Below are 18,106 nucleotides of genomic sequence, written 5' to 3' on the forward strand. Positions count from 1 at the left end.
CTAGCAAATCCTAATGAGGAACAATTTGAATATAACTTTTACAAAATATATGCCATACATATTCAAAGAAATAAAAATTGACAGGCTAACTGCTGAGCATGAGAAGCAGTTGTTTCAGTGGGTAGCTTAGGATTTCTACTCTGTAAAGATGCTGATATAGGAATATCTTGAACATTTTAGATAAAATTCATGATGAAGAGCACAGGAGATGGAGATAAAGCATTCCTCATCAAGGAAAGACAGATAGGGAATTCATATGGAATTCACTTCCAAAGCATGTCAGACTAATCCTGCRCCTGCCCATGATAAGGACATGTGGTCAACCCTTCTTCAAAAATATTTTCACCAGGGCAAAAATAAAACTCATAATATGATACCTCATCTTCTCAACCACTACCATGCTTCCTTCTCTGCCTTCTCCCATCACATTCTGTCCTTTCCAGATTAACTGTACTGCAATCCATTTTTTCATCAGAAAAGCCGGAGAGCTATACGGAAATCCATTACAGACTCAGATACTGATACTAAGGGGAAAATGCCCAGATACTTATGGATAGTGGTAGAAATTTCTTAAGATATACAAACAGAGTTCCAYGCTGCTCCACAGTGTCTCACAATGATCTCTAGGTACAACAGTGCCCTGCAAGCCATTAAAAGCAGAAAAAAAATAAATGAAAAGTTGTATTATTAGAATTTCTCTTCTAGTTTCTCCCTGAAAATTTACAACAATTGCAAAAATAAATCATGTTCATTATTAAATTCATGATATGACCACAAATAAATAGTTCTGGAAGACACTTTAAAAAGTCACTTGGTTCATTCTCTTGTCTCCGTGCAGATCAACTACACTTGTGTCTGTTCTAACAGATATTTATCTAACCCACTCTTTAAGATTTTCAGTAACACAGCTTCCACAGAATTCCTAGGCAAGCTGTTCAAGTTTTCTAAGTCTTCTTACCATTAAAAAAGTCTTCCTCTTCCCTGACTCAGGTTTATTACTTTCTACTTGACCACCACATGCATGGAGAAGAGATTACCTCCTTCCATTTTACAGCAACTTTCTACATATTTAAAGATTTGTCTGTCTCCTTCATCCCTTGGGATTTTCTCTTCAGTAGGCTAAATAACCTCAAATCTTCAATGCTTCCCTATATGCCATGTTTTGCAGACATCTGATTATTCATTCTTGTTGGCCTCCACCGCATTCTAACTCTTCCACATCTTTTATGGTGTCCAAAACTGGGCACACTGTTCCAGGTGACACCTTACTAAAGCTTAGTAGAATGAAAACATTACTTCACAGCACTTCCACGTTATTGTCTAAACATTCCAGTATGACATTTACCTCTTTCATAATACTGACTCTTTCAGCTTACATGCTATTATGGCTCCCATATTCTTTTCTGAAGAACTGCTACAGTTGCTCTCTATCCTGCATCAACTGCATAAACTACCCCTATCTGACTGCAGTACTTTGAACTTATACTTTTGAATAGCATCATAACCCTACTGAACAGCATTGTAATATCATAACTATAATTCTGATTTTTCAAGATAGTTTCAGAATCTAATCCTGCTATCAAATGTCACACTTCTCCCAGCCTTTTTCCAGCTGTAAATTCAAGGACTATACATCTTAATTCATTTCCTAGGTATTTAATTAAAAAAACTGAACAAAGGTGTTTCCCAAAGAGATCACTGTTCAAAAAATCCTTCCATTATGATAGTGAACCATTTATAAATATTTTTTGGCCACTATAATTCAACTGTTTACACTGAATATATAGTATTTTCAGCTTCTTCAAAGCCATATGCTTCATACGTAGAACACTAGTAAGCAGAACAAAGTTCGCTGCATTGAGGAAACTGGAAAGACTAAGGAGGAACTGACACTTCATGAACAAAATTGAGTACTGCCACTACCTAACAATAACCAATAAAGAAAACCCCAACTATTAATATGTAATCTTACACCTAAGTGAATTCAGAATTTATGCAAGCCTAGCAGAACCAGAGCTCAAAATAATACATTCCTTTAGAGAAACTCAATTTTATGGCCTGTTTCTCTGTTTAATTTTGTGAAAATTCTAACTACATGTTTCGAAAAAATAATTAACAGTTTTCATGGACTAAAAGTATGAAACTCCACTTACATATATGTATTTAAAAATAAACTAAAATGGGTTCTGCCTGAAAAATATTTAGTAACAAATAATATGAAAGTTTTACCACTTGTGCATGGGTTCAAAAGCAAACATTTTTTTATTATTATTATTATGAGAATTCACAAGATGATCCTTTTTGCAATAAAGAAAACACAGCAACTTAAAAGTTAGGCTTAAATAACACCAAAAGCCACATTTATAAAATTTTGAAATTTTAAAATAAAAAATGTTTTCAGTTTCTCCTTATTAAAAGAATGTTTTCAGCCCCATGCTTTAAGTTCTACCCTAAGACCGAATCTCCTAGCTTTGCCAGTTTCTGTTAAACCTTAACATTTTCAGATAGCAAGAAAAGTAAAATTTTTCCTATGGCTCTCATACCGCCTTGGCATTGTAAAAGGTCCACGGATGAAATACTGGCCCCGCCAAAGTCAAAACTGCCCTTGACTTTGACAGAACCAAGATTTCACCTTATATCTGCTAAAGTTCTGAAGCTTTACAGATATTTTAGAAGAAAAAAATGAAATGAAAATTTTCCTTGTCCTTAAAAATATCTTCATATGTATTATGTAGATTTGTATAGCATTCTATGCACAATCAATGTCACGAACACTGTGTATGGGCATAGACATACTACATACAATACTACATGTCTTACCATTCAAGCTCTTCATGCACAGAATACACATTTCACTAGGAGTCTCGTGTATGGAGTATTTGCAGAAAAAGGCCAATGGAGCAGTAGTAGCTCCTATGATTGTATCTGATTTAATCACTGAAGTTATTGCTAAAGAGGTTAAACTTGATTTTCAGTTTTCCTTTTGCCAATCAGAGGTCAGAAAGCAAAGGCAGCGTCAGCTTGTAAAATGCCCTCAGCAGGATGTTCTAAATGGGCAATTATTATAAACATACTTTCCAGTATGTTTTAATGCTATACAGACATTACTTAGTCTACAGAGAGAGAGCAGCTTACTTACGTCTGCGGCTCCTTTTCATTTTGTTGTTTTTGCTGTGGTTGAAGAACGTTATTTACCAGCACAGTAATCCCACTAAAGGGAAACCACCTGTTTAAATAAGCAAATAATGTGACTGAATAACCAAATAAAACCACACTAGATTAATGTTTTCTTATCCAGTAATAATAGAAATATACAGGTGGAAAAGCTAGAGCCAATGGGAATGTTAGCTGCAATACTAAGTCAGCCACTAAGGATGTAAGGGAAGTAAAGTCTTACAATTAACCAGTTCACAAGCAGGCAGCAAGAACCTACATCCAACTAACAGGTGGATGAAGTAAGAAGCTGCAGGCAGCTCTCTTACAAGCCAGTCAGGAAGCAGATGACAAACTAACTGCAGCCTATCAGGTATTAGTGAAAGCTAATACCATCAAAGGTGCAGAAAGCAGAAAATGGCAAAGGTAGAAAAGTCAAGCCTACTGCACTTTTAAGATATTTTACTTACTGTGTCAGCTGTGGTTTTTGTTCTTCTTTGACCCTAAAAAGATAAGTTTGCACAACTGAGTGCAACATGCTGTAAAACAACTACGCTGAAGTTCTACCATCTGTATCAGATGGGCAGGAAGAGATCTTACTGTGAGTAAAAAGGTATTCCTTTAATATTTGTTAAATATTTATATTGTTGTATAAATTGTATCCTGTGCTTGTTTCCATTAAGGATTAAAACTGAGGGAATGCCAAGTGCCTAAGATTTTTAGTTAAAATGTGAAATTAGTGAGGTACTGCAACTGGTTTCCAATTCTACAGACAGAATATCATGAAAGAACATTTTAGCAATACATTTAACTATAAATGCAAGGAAGGTGCTTTAATTGTAAGTTAACTATTATCTGCTTTTTATATTTTTATTTACAATCAAATTATCTACCATATTTCAAAGAGAATTTAAAACATTTAACAAGTTATTTAAAACATAAAATCCTAAATTAATAGATTACAGAAAAATCAGCATTGTATTTATTAAACTACAATGATGGCAGACAAATTAGCTCTAAAAACTTAGGAAGCCTTTTCTTTTTAAGTAAAATTTACTAGGACTTGCTAAATGAAATAATTAGGTAGTGCATACAATAGGTCAGATAGTATTGATGAATATTTGTCCATCTGCTTTAGGGAAACAATCAGTCTGAAATACATGCTTTAATTATAGTGTGCAAGCCTAATTCCTCTCCACACAACTCAAGAACGTAGACATATACTCACACGAGTATYTACATCCTATAATTGTAGATATCTATCTTAAATATCTAGTTAGTATATAGCATATGTTCAATAAAAACAAATAGGCTTCTAACTTAGATGTCCAGAATTTCCCTCCGGAGAAGGCTCCCTTACGGGAGTGCAAGCTGCTAATTTAAGCAGATGCTTAACATTAGACAGAATGTTAACGCAGCTCACAAAACCAGCTCCACATCTCCTGTTCTGTATCATATCAAAGTGAATACTACTGTAAAAGGCTTAGGTGACTAGACAAAAACTAAACAAGAAAAGGGGACACTAAGATACACTAAAAACCTTTCAAAAATTACTACAGAAAGGGAAAACTGAACATGCAGCACACAGTAAAAAGTGTTCTAGCAGGGTTTGCCTTGTCAGCATACCAAAATATATGTTCCAGTGCAAAAATCTGGCAAATACACTCCCAAATTAAGAAATACAATAATTAAAATTCTTCATGCAGTCTCAATTCCACTCTACCATGCATCTCAATTTTAATATTATCTTTAATCAAGAGATCCCATACTAGCTTTTTCTACACAGAAGATTCAAGTGTGGGGGGGAGAACTGAAGCATACACATACCTTCTACATTAGGCAGCTTCAGACATCTAATTCAGAACCCCCAATGTTAAGAGCCTAAATGCTCTATATGGTCAAATGTGAGAAGAAAACACTTCCAGAGGATGACTCAGAGCTCCTAAGCTGCATGACTAGAGCTAGATAATGTAAATATCACCTCCCTGGCAATTGAACAAAGAAAACTGAATTGCGGTTACTCAGCGGTTTCTTATATTCCTTTCAATACATGCTCCAAAACATATTTACTGGACGTTTTAAAATTATTCTATTTCCTTGTGATTTTTTCTATTGAATTAAACAAATAAAATCTGAGTGCTTCACATAATAATCAGATTACTATCAATGTCTTCCCTTTGGACAGTGACCATGGTCTTTTTTTTTTCAGATGCAGAACTGAAACCAAAATAGAATAAGATCAAAACTGGCAATAGGGCGTACTAATTCTGAGCTCCATTTGAAATCTTCGGGGGGGTTTTCAAGAGGATTTAGCATCTTTACATAATTGTATATGTTCAGTGACTTCAACTGCAGCTGCAAATCATTGGTGTTTTTGAAAATCTTGCAATGGGATTTTTAGTTTAGCACTCATTAAATAAAAATCTTTACCCATTAGTAGACACCTTGAAAACCTTCAGTTAAAATGATTTTCCCAGTGTTTTATAGGAACTCTGTTTTTTAAGTCAGGATATAATTTGATTTCACAATTCAAAATACATCTACTGTGAAARTCCTCCTATGGTTCTGCATCTCATCCATTATACACTTTCCAACACTGCGGTTATCTGAGGGCAACATCTTTCTTCATTGTATTAACTATGATACATTCCCTGAGTACCATACACACATCCTTTAGTCCACAGATTAGGCAAGGATCTTCCTTGATTTTGTAACAACAGTGGATGGGAAGCTATAATTTGAAAAGAAACAATAAAAAAAAAAATTACAGAAAACCAGATTCTGCCATATGAGACTAAACGATTATCAGCCTTGTGGATTGACATGTCCAGAACCTTCAGGTGTGCAGCACAGGCATTTACCGCTCAGGCCATGGAACAGATCGGGATTCTGGATCTAAGCCATCAAGCCACAGGTTAATGCCTGTTACCTTCTTTCCAAAAGACTCTTCAATCAGATGAAACTAGGAGTACAAACTGTAATAACTGATAAAAATAATAATATATTAGATGAAACACACACAATGTATTTTTAACAAAAGTGTGGTTTAAATAGCTTTTTCTAGATAAAAGAGGACTGAAGAAACTCAGGAGTCTTAAACCCTGTCTACATACTATCCATACCATGGTATTTCCTTTGGTTACAAGAAATGCCTTATGTTCTCCTCCTCCTTCCTCTCCTGCCTTCAAAAATCAGTAGTTAGTAATTTCTTACAAGAATTGGTTTGACACTTGAAAAAAAAAAAAAWTTTTTTTTTTCATTTACTCAACAGACCAACTGAAAAACCCTGAGCAGTATGACTGCATACTACTTCTTTCAGACTACCTGTCTTCATTTTACCTTTTCACATCACTTCAATCTTATCCTCTAGAAACTCAGCTAAGAACAATGCCAGTCCTAGTTATCCACCAGAACCAACTTCCAATCACTACCAGTTTACTAAGACCATTAACAGGCATCAGATAATGTGTCTAATCAACAATGACAATGTATTGCAACAGTACATCACTATTAAATACATCATTACCTATTTTCAATTTTGATGATTTCTGTCACAATGGGATTTCACTCAACACTTTCTGCAAGCACCAAATTCATTCTAAAATGTGAAAAGAGTTTGAAGCCTTTATCAGTCCACAATATTTTTTTGTGGAGATCGTAACTCCACATACTGCATCATTTGCTTCACCTGAAAACAAGAAAGAACTTTTCTACTTATCAACAATAAATAATTTTTGCACTTTACACTATGTTGTCTGGAACCTCTGCCCTCTGAAAAGCTCATAGCACCATTCCTCTTGTGTTTTTCTGCAAACCTACATGGTGCAAGTGCTACACACCTTTGATCTTTTCCAGGAGCTACTGTCATTAGATTGGATCTCAAGTTTTAGYGAACACTGCTTGATATTAGATCCTTTCTCTGTACTAATAATTTCCTCAAAGACTATGGCTAGTCCCACTGGCAAGGAGAATGCATAGGAGGATAAAGAGGGGGGGAAAAAAACAAGAAAAACAAAATCAGGAGAAAAATTAGTGAAGAAAGTAAAAACATTAACACAAAAAAATCTTTCTCAGCCCTTTATGCTCTTAATCATTTTCTGTTCTTCAATCTATTACCATTAGTAGTTGCATTAGTAAATGCTCTTATCTGAAGTCTACTATGCCCAAAACATGTCCTTCTACCCAAAAGGTTTGCTGGTCAGGTAGACCAACAAGTACTCTACCATCAGACTTCTTCTCTACTTGTACATATATGGGTGCATATTCACAAAAACAGGTAGGTGGAATTCAGGTGCCTATATCCATAAAAGTGACTCAGAAAATCAACACTCAACCTCCTAGATACCTGAAATGAAACAGGTAACTAGTTTTTCCCTCCAGTAAAGTTTAAGGGTATCCAGATTTCAGAATATTGTTGGAACTGCCATCCTTCACAGGAATAAACATCTTAATAACTACATCAAACCCAACAGTGCTCAAGATTCACAAATCTGGCATCCATGCACCCAAGAGCACAATGAGATCTAATCTGTACGAATGGCCTGAGTGTACCTAATGTCTCTTGGAAACGCTGAGTTCAGCATAAAGCATATAACATTCTACGCCATTTTCATTCAGAAATGTAACAGGCCAGTAGTTACAGTCCTTTGCTCAGTAGTGGGACAACAGTCCCACTTCTCTATGCCCTCTTCAACCTGAGGGGATCAAAAACAGACCTCTGCCTTCGTATCTTCTGAACACTTCACTAGGGGCTAGACTGGGATGGAAGTTTTTTCAAGCCCTTTTGTTGAAGCTGAGACGATTGGAAATAAAAATCAAACTTCTGTTTGGGATTCTGATTTCCTTTATGCATGAATGAAAAAAGCCAAATATTTATTCATTGTTACAATTAATGTTTCTATTAATGTTGTCAATATCACTTTAATGAAGTTGTTCCTGCTCCTTTTACCATAGCCATTTTTATGAAAAAAATTGCCTRCGAAGTCCAGAGAGTGGGACAGTTGCATGAAATTTTAAGTTTGGGGAACATAATGCCCAGTGGCCCAAAACACAAAGTAAAATATATATGCAGTAGTCTTAATGAGAAATGTCTGCTATACAAAACTCAATTAAGAATTAAGATGAGATTAAATATTAAATGCAAACTATCCATTTTTCCTAAAATAAGAAGTACAGGAACAACGAGCGATAGTCTCAGACCTATAAAAAGAATCTTCATCTTTTGCTTTCTCTACAGATACAATACTGACATTGACCTCCAGCTGTGTTCACAAAAAACAAGTCAAGAATATTTGAAAGAAGATTCAAGTACTGCAGATCACAGCAAATAATTTTGTCTCAAATACAGATTTTTAGTTATGCACATAAAAAAAGAGCATCCACAGAGCTGATATCCTTCAAATTAACACAAGTGCATGACTTCCAACTACTTGACACACACATACATTATTACAAAGTGAATTAAACTGAGTGTTGTCCTCAGGATTTGCATTTGTTCTTCTTTGCATTCCAGATCCCCCTAGCCCAGATGACAATGAAGAGCCAGCAACTAGCTCAAGAGTCAAGATGCCAGCACTCAGGCTTTGAGGGGAAGATTTTATTCTCTCTCTCTTCAATAATTGTCTCCAATTATTAGCAGATTTGAACTATTCCAAGATCATCTGAAAATTAGCAAATGTAATCTCAATGTAAACACAGTGAAAGGCACAGAGTAAAGACAAAACTATAAATTCAGTTTATGGACTTTAAGTATTTTTAAATAAAATGGATGTCTGTACATGGACTTAATAATTCATAGGATTACTGTAACTACAGCACACCATGATAAAGTAACACTGTATACACTAATACACGATAAAGGTAAAAAGGATTATGCAGAAGCCAAGTCTTGTAAGTAATAAAAAGAGGATACCTCTCTGTTTGTGATGCTTGTGATACTTGCTATAAAAGAGGTAAATCTTATAAAAGGTCTATTGCTAACAAAGGTCTATCACGGAGATATTTTTAAAATCATGCTCTACAGTCCAATGCTTCCATCACTTGACCAAAGAGGTCTCTAAATCATCTGAAAATCAGGCAGATRCCACATGCTTTAGGGCATGCAGTTTCAAACAAAGACAATTCAATGTAAAATTCAGACAAAAAAGACCAACTCAAGCTATCCTAATATGCTACAATGTGTAGGTAGACAATATACACTAGATAAAAGGTGTGTTCATGTTTGTGCTAATACACACAACTTATGAAATGTCTGTGAAATTCTGCAAAACCTTTAGGTTTCAGGCATATGTTTGCCACACTTGCAAAGGAGAAGAAATTACCCTTGCCATTGAAAATATAAAACTTAGTATTAAATGAGCTGGCAGTCCTGCATCTTGAGACTCATCACTCACCTTCCAAAAGCTTTGATTACACTTAAAGGGTAAGAGTAGAGATCCCTGCTGAATCCCTCCACAAAACTTTTCACAGATTAAAGATGYAATTACTAAGTGAATAGCATGCAATAAAGAATAGCATTACCCAACATCAGCTGGGCTGAAGACTGCATGGGAAAGTGGTAAAGAAAGAAAAAGAGAATGATTTCAGAGTCTTTGGCATTTTTTAAAGATTCTGGTTAAGTTATATAACAGTCTTGCTAAGGAATTTATATATTCCCATTCTTACAGTACATGAACACCACAATTTTTTTAAATTATTTACCAATATTCCTGTAATGTAGAAAAATCTCATCCCCAACATAGTCCAGAAAATGGCAGAGAAATTGAAATAGTATTTAAATAGGTGATGGTCACATTCTCTTCCTCTCCCCCTTTTCTTTCTCCCTCCCTCCCCCTCTCTCTCACCAAAACCAGCAATCAGTGAATAACTGTACCGAAACCACTGAGGGGGTGCCAATTCCCTCAGACTAGAGTCTGTGCTAAAAAAGAGGGAGATGATCAGCTCCATCCACATTCAGAGGTCTCCACCACTTTGTCCTAGAGCGCAAGGTCCATTAACCCATTTTCCTAGCTTTCCTGCTGTGGAATTTTTTTTTTTTTCGGTATCTTCACAATAGTATTCCAACAATCTAATGATATTCCCTCCACAACTGGAAAACTAAGAAAAAGGATTAGCGTGAAGTGACTATCTGCTCAGAAGTTTGAAGTCAAGATACATGATATATATAACTCTGCATGCATCCACTGTTAACAAAACAAAAAGCAATTTTTGCAGCATTTAATACATTCTGCAGACTGGTTGGGCTTATTATCTCATTTACCTTTAACGATCACTTCCATGAAAAGTAGTTTTAGCAACATTATTTCATAATACTTGAGTTACTATAAGTTAATACAACATAGTCAAATATGTGTAAAATTGGCTATATCCTTGAAAGAGGAGACCTCTACAGATGAGGTAAAATAAACTAATTATGTTTAACTCCAAGAATAGAGAGTTAAGGAGATTAAATGCAACTGCCATGTTAATTAGATAACTGGTAAATATTTACATCTTAACTGAATTGATTATCCCACTGATGCTAAAAGCACATTCAGCTTAGAACATTCAACTTAATTATTTTTAATTAAAATAAAGGTCTTTATTTTACAAAATTGCTGTGGGCATTTTATTAATTTAGTGAGTATAGGTAGTTGAATTAACACAGATCTTATTTTGGACAATCTTGTCATGTCTTTTCTAAGGAAAGATTTTCTTTAAAAAGTTTGTAAATGATTTTCTTAAGTGGTTTTAACCAGTTTGTAACAAAAGGATTAACAATTTCTGGAAAAAAACTTTCTGAGATCAGGAGCAAAGAGGTAGCTGGTCAGCTGATACTAGTAAAAAAGCAAGCAGAGGAAGTACTTGGGCTAGGAACAGTACCTGTAACACAGAATAAACTGAAAACCCTTCTAAATCCAAACTGAAGCGGTTCTAGTTATTTAAGATAAACACAAGAAAGCACCACATGGATTTAAGAATCAGCAAAGACCTACAGATGTTTTATATATATACTGCTGAATAGTAACCCAGGCTGAATGAGCACCTTACAGAACCTCTAACGAAAATCACCGCTAAACACAATGAATTCCCTGAGATTAAGACTATACTTTGATATTTAGACGACAATTAGAAATTGGATGATTTTATCAAACGTCTTTCAGACAGAAGTAGTTTCCAGACAAAAACATCTGCAGGTGGAATTCTGACACTAGTATTTTTAGAAAATGTATACTAAAATGTAGTTCACTACACTACAAACATAATGCTAACAGTCCTATACTTTACTTTCAGATCTAAGACTGAAGAGATTGACACTAAGCTTTGATTAGTTCAGAACCAACCCAATAAATCAGACTCTGCTTATCTTAGGATGTAAGCTCTTCAGGCCAAAAACATTTCTTACTCCTTATTTCTGGAGTAAGAGATAGAGACACTGTGTTCTACAAATGAATTCATAAACCAGTATTGTATGTGGTGCAAGACATACAATTTCCTTATTTCATAACCTTTGCAAGTTATAATAAAAAAAAAAAAACTGTCAAATAGTTGTTGGTGGAAAAATCCTTAGGGATATGGTCATTCTGGCAGCTCACTAGTTCTGCCACTAAGGAACAAGGAAATAAATCTTTCCAAGACTGGTGACAAAGACCTCTAGAAGGGTCTCTTATTACTATTAGAAAGTTCCCACTGCTTCTCACTTATATGTCTCCTAGCTTGGTCAGACCTTTTCCTTTTCGTTGTGGTTTTGACATTAAAACCATAAAATGAGTGTTAAAATCACAGAAAAACACATGAAAAAATGATTGTGGTACAATTGTAATAATAAATAAGTACCACATTGAATGGCAACCACTATGTTATGTGCTGTTTCAATAATTAATTCATGGATCAATGCATTCCTTTGAAGGTTATCCAAAATTGGAAGCAGGAGGCATCATCAAGGGAGGTGATTTTAAAAGGTCACTGTTAAAAATCTAGTATTTGTCCAAAGCTACCACATTGCTCAAAATGAGTTCCTGCCGTTTTTTTCCTATATTTAGCAAACAAAAGAGTATTTTGGTTATCGCAGAGTAAGTGAGAATTTGTAACTGTCAGCATTATAATCGGTTGCCATGTGGAATATGCCAGCTGCTTCCCACTTGGGCATCTTGTGTCTGCTGAAGAAATGAGGCATGTGAAAAACTAGAAACAAAAAAAAAATTATAAAGCAATAATTAAGACAAAATTTTTGGATCAGTGAAAGTTGTCCAAGAGGAGCAATGAAAATACATAGAATACAGCAGTCTAATGCGTGTTAGAAACTGAAAACAGAAAAGTTTTATAATACACCTGAATATAATTCATCTTCCAATCTTAACATTTCAGAAATTTTTTTTCAAGTTGTCTCATTACTAACTTGAACTAGGTGTTTCACCACCCCGAGCTTCTCTGGGTAAATTAACCACTACCCACTAGTCGTTCATTTTTGACACTATATATAATAGTAATTGCAAGTTCAGCACCAGCTAAATTTCAAAACATAGAATCAAAAGTTAGGCTGTGTTAGAAATCCAGTAACAGCAAAACCAAGACCCAGTCAATGTATATGAAAGCTATCAAGGGCAGCCATTAAAAAGAGCAGGAAAGCTTTAAGAAGTCCTTCAGTTTCCATAAATATTATTTTAATAGAAGTTTATATATTCGGTTTCTATTTGTGCATTTAAAGAGCAGCTAGTATAATGTAATGCTTTGCTAGAATGAATCTCTAAGTCCAATTTCAAGAATATGAGATACAGCTAAAAACCTCCTTTGTTTTAATCAGTTTGTTCTGCCAGTGGACTCTTAGACAAAAAAGTTATGTTTCTACAAACACCAATTTTATTTTCTTTAAGAAGCCACAATGTGAGAAATCAGCTTAATCATTTGTCCTCTACCCTGCAGCATTTTTGGTCACACTACTGCCTCTCCCACATGATTTAAAAAGCCCTGACCTCTCTAATAACCTCAGCAATCCTACTATGCAGGCATTTCTCAGAGATATTACAGGTTCGGTTCCAGACCACTGCAATAAAGCAAATATTGCAATAAAGCAAGTCACACAAATTTTTTGGTTTCCCAGTGCATATAAAAGTTATGTTTACACTATACTGTAGTCTATTAAGTGTGCAATAGCATTATGTCAAAAAAACAATGTACATACCTTAATTAAAAAATACTTTTTTGCTAAAAAATGCTAACCATCATCTGAGCCTTCAGCGAGTTGTAATCTTTTTGCTGATGGAGGGTCTTGCCTCGATGCTGATGGCTGCTGACTGATCAGGGTGGTGGTTGCTGAAGGTGAGGGTGGCTGTGGCAATTTCTTAAAATACAGCAGCAATGAAGTTTGCCACATCGTTTGACTCTTCCTTTCACGAAGGACTTCTCTGTAGCATGCGATGCTGTTTGACAGCATTTTACCCACAACAGAGCTTCTTTCAAAATTGGAGTCAATCCTCTCAAACCCTGCCACTGCTTTATCAACTAAGCTTATGTAATATTCTAAATCCTTTGTTGTCATTTCAACAATGTTCCCAGCATCTTCACCAGGAGTAGATTCCATCTCAAGAAACCACTTTCTTTGCTCATCCATAAGAAACAACTCCTCATCCATTAAAGTTTTATCATGAGATTGCAGCAATTCAGTCACATCTTCAGGCTCCCCTTCTAATTCTAGTTCTCTTGCTATTTCCACCACAGCTGCAGTTACTTCCTCCATTGAAGTCTTGAACCCCTCAAAGTCATCCATGAGGGCTGGAACCAACTTCTACCAAACTCCTGTTAATGTTGATATTTTGACCTCCTCCCATGAATCATGAGCGTTCTTAATGGCACCTAGAATGGTGAATCCTTTCCAGAATGTTTTCAATTTACTTTGCCCAGATCCATCAGAGGAATCACTATCCATAGCAGCTCTAGCCTTACAAAACRTATTTCTTAAATAATAAGACTTGAAAGTCAAAATGACTCCTTGATCCATGGGCTGCAGAATGGATGTTGTGTTAGCAGGCATGAAAACAACATTAATCTTGTTGTACATCTCCATCAGAGCTCTTGGGTGACCAGGTGCATCATCAATGAGCAGTAATATTTTGAAAGGAATCTTTTTCTCTGAGCAGTAGGTCTCAACAGTGGGCTTAAAATATTCAGTAAACCATGTTGTAAACAGATGTGCTGTCATCCAGGCTTTGCTGTTCCATTTATAGAGCACAGGCAGAGTAGATTGAACATAGTTCTCAAGGGCCCTAGGATTTTCGGCATGGTAAATGAGCACTGGCTTCAACTTAAAGTCACCAGCTGCATTAGCCCCTAACAAGAGAGTCAGCCTGTCCTTTGAAGCTTTGAAGCCAGGCATTGACTTCTCCTCTCTAGCTATTAAAGTCCTAGATGGCATCTTCTTCCAATAGAAGGCTGTTTCATCTACATTGAAAATCTGTTGTTTAGTACAGCCACCTTCATCAATTACCTTAGCTAAATCTTCTGGATAACTTGCTGCAGCTTCTGCATCAGCACTTGCTGCTTCACCTTGCACTTATGTTATGGAGACAGCTTCTTTCCTTAAACCTCATGAACCAACTTCTGCTAGCTCCAAACTTTTCTTCTGCAGCTTCCTCACCCCTCTCAGCCTTCACAGAATTGAAGAGAGTCAGGGCCTTGCTCTGGATTAGGCTTTGGCTTAAGGGAATGTTGTGGCTGGTTTGATCTTCTATCCAGACCACTAAAAGTTTCTCCATATCAGCAAGAAAGCTGCTTTGCTTTCTTGTCATTTGTGTATTCACTGGAGTAGCACTTTGAATTTCCTTCAAGAACTTTTCCTTTGCCTTCACTGCTTGACTAACTGTTTGGCACAAGAGGCCTCGCTTTTGACCTATCTTGGCTTTCGACAGGCCTTCCTCACTGAGCTTCATCATTTCTAGCTTTTGATTTCAAGTGAGAGACGTGCGACTCTTCCTTTCCCTTGAACTCTTAGTGGCCATTGTAGGGTTATTAATTGCCCTAACTTCAATATTGTTGTGTCTCAGGGAACAGGGAGGCCCAAGGAGAGGGAGAGAGACGGGGGAACGGCTGGTTGGTGGAGCAGTCAGAAAACACACAACATTGATCGATTAAGTTTGCTGTCTTATATGGGCGCGGTTCGTGGCGCCCCAAAACAATTACAGTAGTAGCATCAAAGATCACTGATCACAGATCACCACAGCAGATGTAATAATAATGAAAAAGCTTGAAATATTGCAAGAATTACCAAAATGTGACACAGAGACACGAAGTGAGCACATGCTGTTGGAAAAATGGCACCAATAGACTTGCTCAACGCAGGGTTGCCACAAACCTTCAATTTGTGAAAAACGCAGTATCTGCAAAGCGCAATAAAGCAAAGTGCAATAAAACGAGGTATGCCTGTATACAGGCTGAAAGGCCTCATATGGGAACCCTGACACTTCATTATGGTCTGTACATAGGCAGTAGCTGCCTTCACTCAGTGTGTTTGAAACTATGTTAAGAACATCTTAGCTGATTAAGTTTAAAAATATCAACTTAAGTATATTGAAAAAACGATTTCATTTTGGTTTAAATTTCTCTCTCCAATTTAATAAATGTCATTTCCATAAATCTTGTGGCTGTTTTCGGCAGGTGATTCAAGGGAAAAAGAAATATTCAACCTAAAATGCCAGGAGTCAAATCAGAAGAATTTACTGAACTGTCATCTCATTTTCAAAGAAGGGACAGGCAGAATTGTCCTATTCAAGTAAAATGTGTTACAAAATGTAATTCTGTGTAATTATGTGGACCCCATAATAAGCCATAGGTGAGGTTCAGACTGAAAAATGTTCTGATTTACATATCTTATTATAATCCCAGTTTCCTAACAAAGATTATTTTCTGACAGCTAGAATTTTCAATGTATAGTTTATATGTTATCCGAAAAAGTCCTCATTTGCATAATTCTATTTTTAAATAAAACTGAAGAAAATTCTAATTATCCTCTATTTTATTGCTGCTGTTAGTTTGAATTTACTCAGCTTTTGGTTTGGTTTTTTTTTTTCCCCAATGTTTTTAAAAACAGGTTAACAAAACAGTCAATTGGAAAGAAAATGTTCCTCCAATGCTATCCTAAGACACACACTCTAATCTTATACCTTGTAAGTGTTATTTCAAAAAACTTAGGATTCACCATAGGAGTGCTAGAGTAGATTTAAAAGTTGCTTATCTCTACCACTATAATCTTTTACATTTTGTATAACAGAAAAAAATGTTTTATAGTCTTGCCTATACAGTATGTGAAATACACCACACTCTTTGCATTACCGGAAGTCACACTTTACTTTTGGAAACGAAGGTGGCTATAAACATGATGAATATGAATTATATTTACTTGTTCATGTTCAAAATGCCAAAAATTATCAGTATTGATAGTAATAACACACGCATAGCTATACCCCAGTGTAACATACAAGTTTACTCAAGCTTACTTGAATAAGTCTATAACCTACATGCATAATTTTATCTAAGCAACCTTCAGCAACAGATAATCAAATACCATTTCAGTTGTTGTCCTACACTTATTTTCCTTTAAAAAGAAAATAAATGGTATTTAAAATGTTTTTGCCAGAGAAGGGTTCTCCTTTTAATATTTCACTGCATTTAAATGATATCTTAAAAATATGCAGAAAATCTAATTTATTGGAGTTTTCTGTTTTGTTGTTTACTTGTAGGTGTATCTAGACACATATGAAGGAAAAACATCATAAATGTATTCACCTGAGCCAAACTCTTAACATTTTTTATATTTATTACAGTGTATGGATTGCATTTTTTCTTAATTAATGTAATGTCCATTAATTATTTCTACGTGGGAAAGATAAGAGATTTTTCTACTTAAGTCTCAAACTCTTTTGCAATTAACTGAAATTCTCAGGGAGCTCAGAAAACACAAAGCAAAGCAGAAAGCCTCATTGTAAATTTACACTAAGACAAGGATAGGGAAATTGAATTACTGTTTAATCTCTTTTTTTTTAGAATATTAGCTTAAGTGTATGTAATATATTTTAAGTGTTCTGCTAAAGAGGTGCCCTTCCAAGTACTAAATGTGCAGAATTAACACTGTAAGTAGAGGGGGTTTTTTTAAAAAACTGTCAAAAAAGAAGTTCTTGCTAGTTTTCTCTGCTTCTCCTTCAACAGTAGATGGCATTCTTAGCATCTCCTGCAGGAAGTGCTTTCCTAGGAGCTTATAATGTCACCAAACCTGCAATTCTGGGCTCAGCTGCTAGCAGGTGAATTCARTATAAATTCATATTAACTCTGCAATCAGTTTCAAATGTATGAGTAACTATTTTGGTCTTGATATGTTATTTTGACTGCTAAGTAAGAACTTTGTAACATTATTAGCTATACCGTATACATCAGGCTAAAATCACATGCAACCATGCATGAAGCGGTGAGTGACTATCATATAATAAACAGTGGTATTAGCAGCATCAGTAAAGATAGTTTACTAAATATTAAATGTTTTCCTTACYGAAAAGGAAATGCAGTGTAGTTTCTGCTACAAAAAAAAAAAATTATAATCTGTAATTTAAACATGAAAACCAAGGGGAAGAACAAATAAATGTGAAATACAACAGTTCTGAATCTGTAAGAAAATAGGAGTCTATTGTTTCATACAGATTTTGTGACAAAACTTTTCAAATAGATTGCTGAATTTTGCCAGTTGGGAATAGGAAAGTGTTATTTTTACTGACAGACACTTTACTGTGCCATTTTCTTGTTATAAGAGCAGAAAATGTAATTTTATATAGCTTGGTTATGAATGTGTTTAACAGTCAATTTATTGAGAAATCACTCTTTTTGGCTGACTTGCTATTGCTATTCACATAAATCTTGAGTGGTGGAAATTCTACTATTAAAGAAAAAATTTTAAATATGTCCTAAGGAAATAATTCAAAAATTTTGGAATTAA

Source organism: Apteryx rowi, unplaced genomic scaffold (assembly GCF_003343035.1).
Source record: "Apteryx rowi isolate R43461 unplaced genomic scaffold, aptRow1 scaffold_514, whole genome shotgun sequence".
Taxonomy (NCBI): domain Eukaryota; kingdom Metazoa; phylum Chordata; class Aves; order Apterygiformes; family Apterygidae; genus Apteryx; species Apteryx rowi.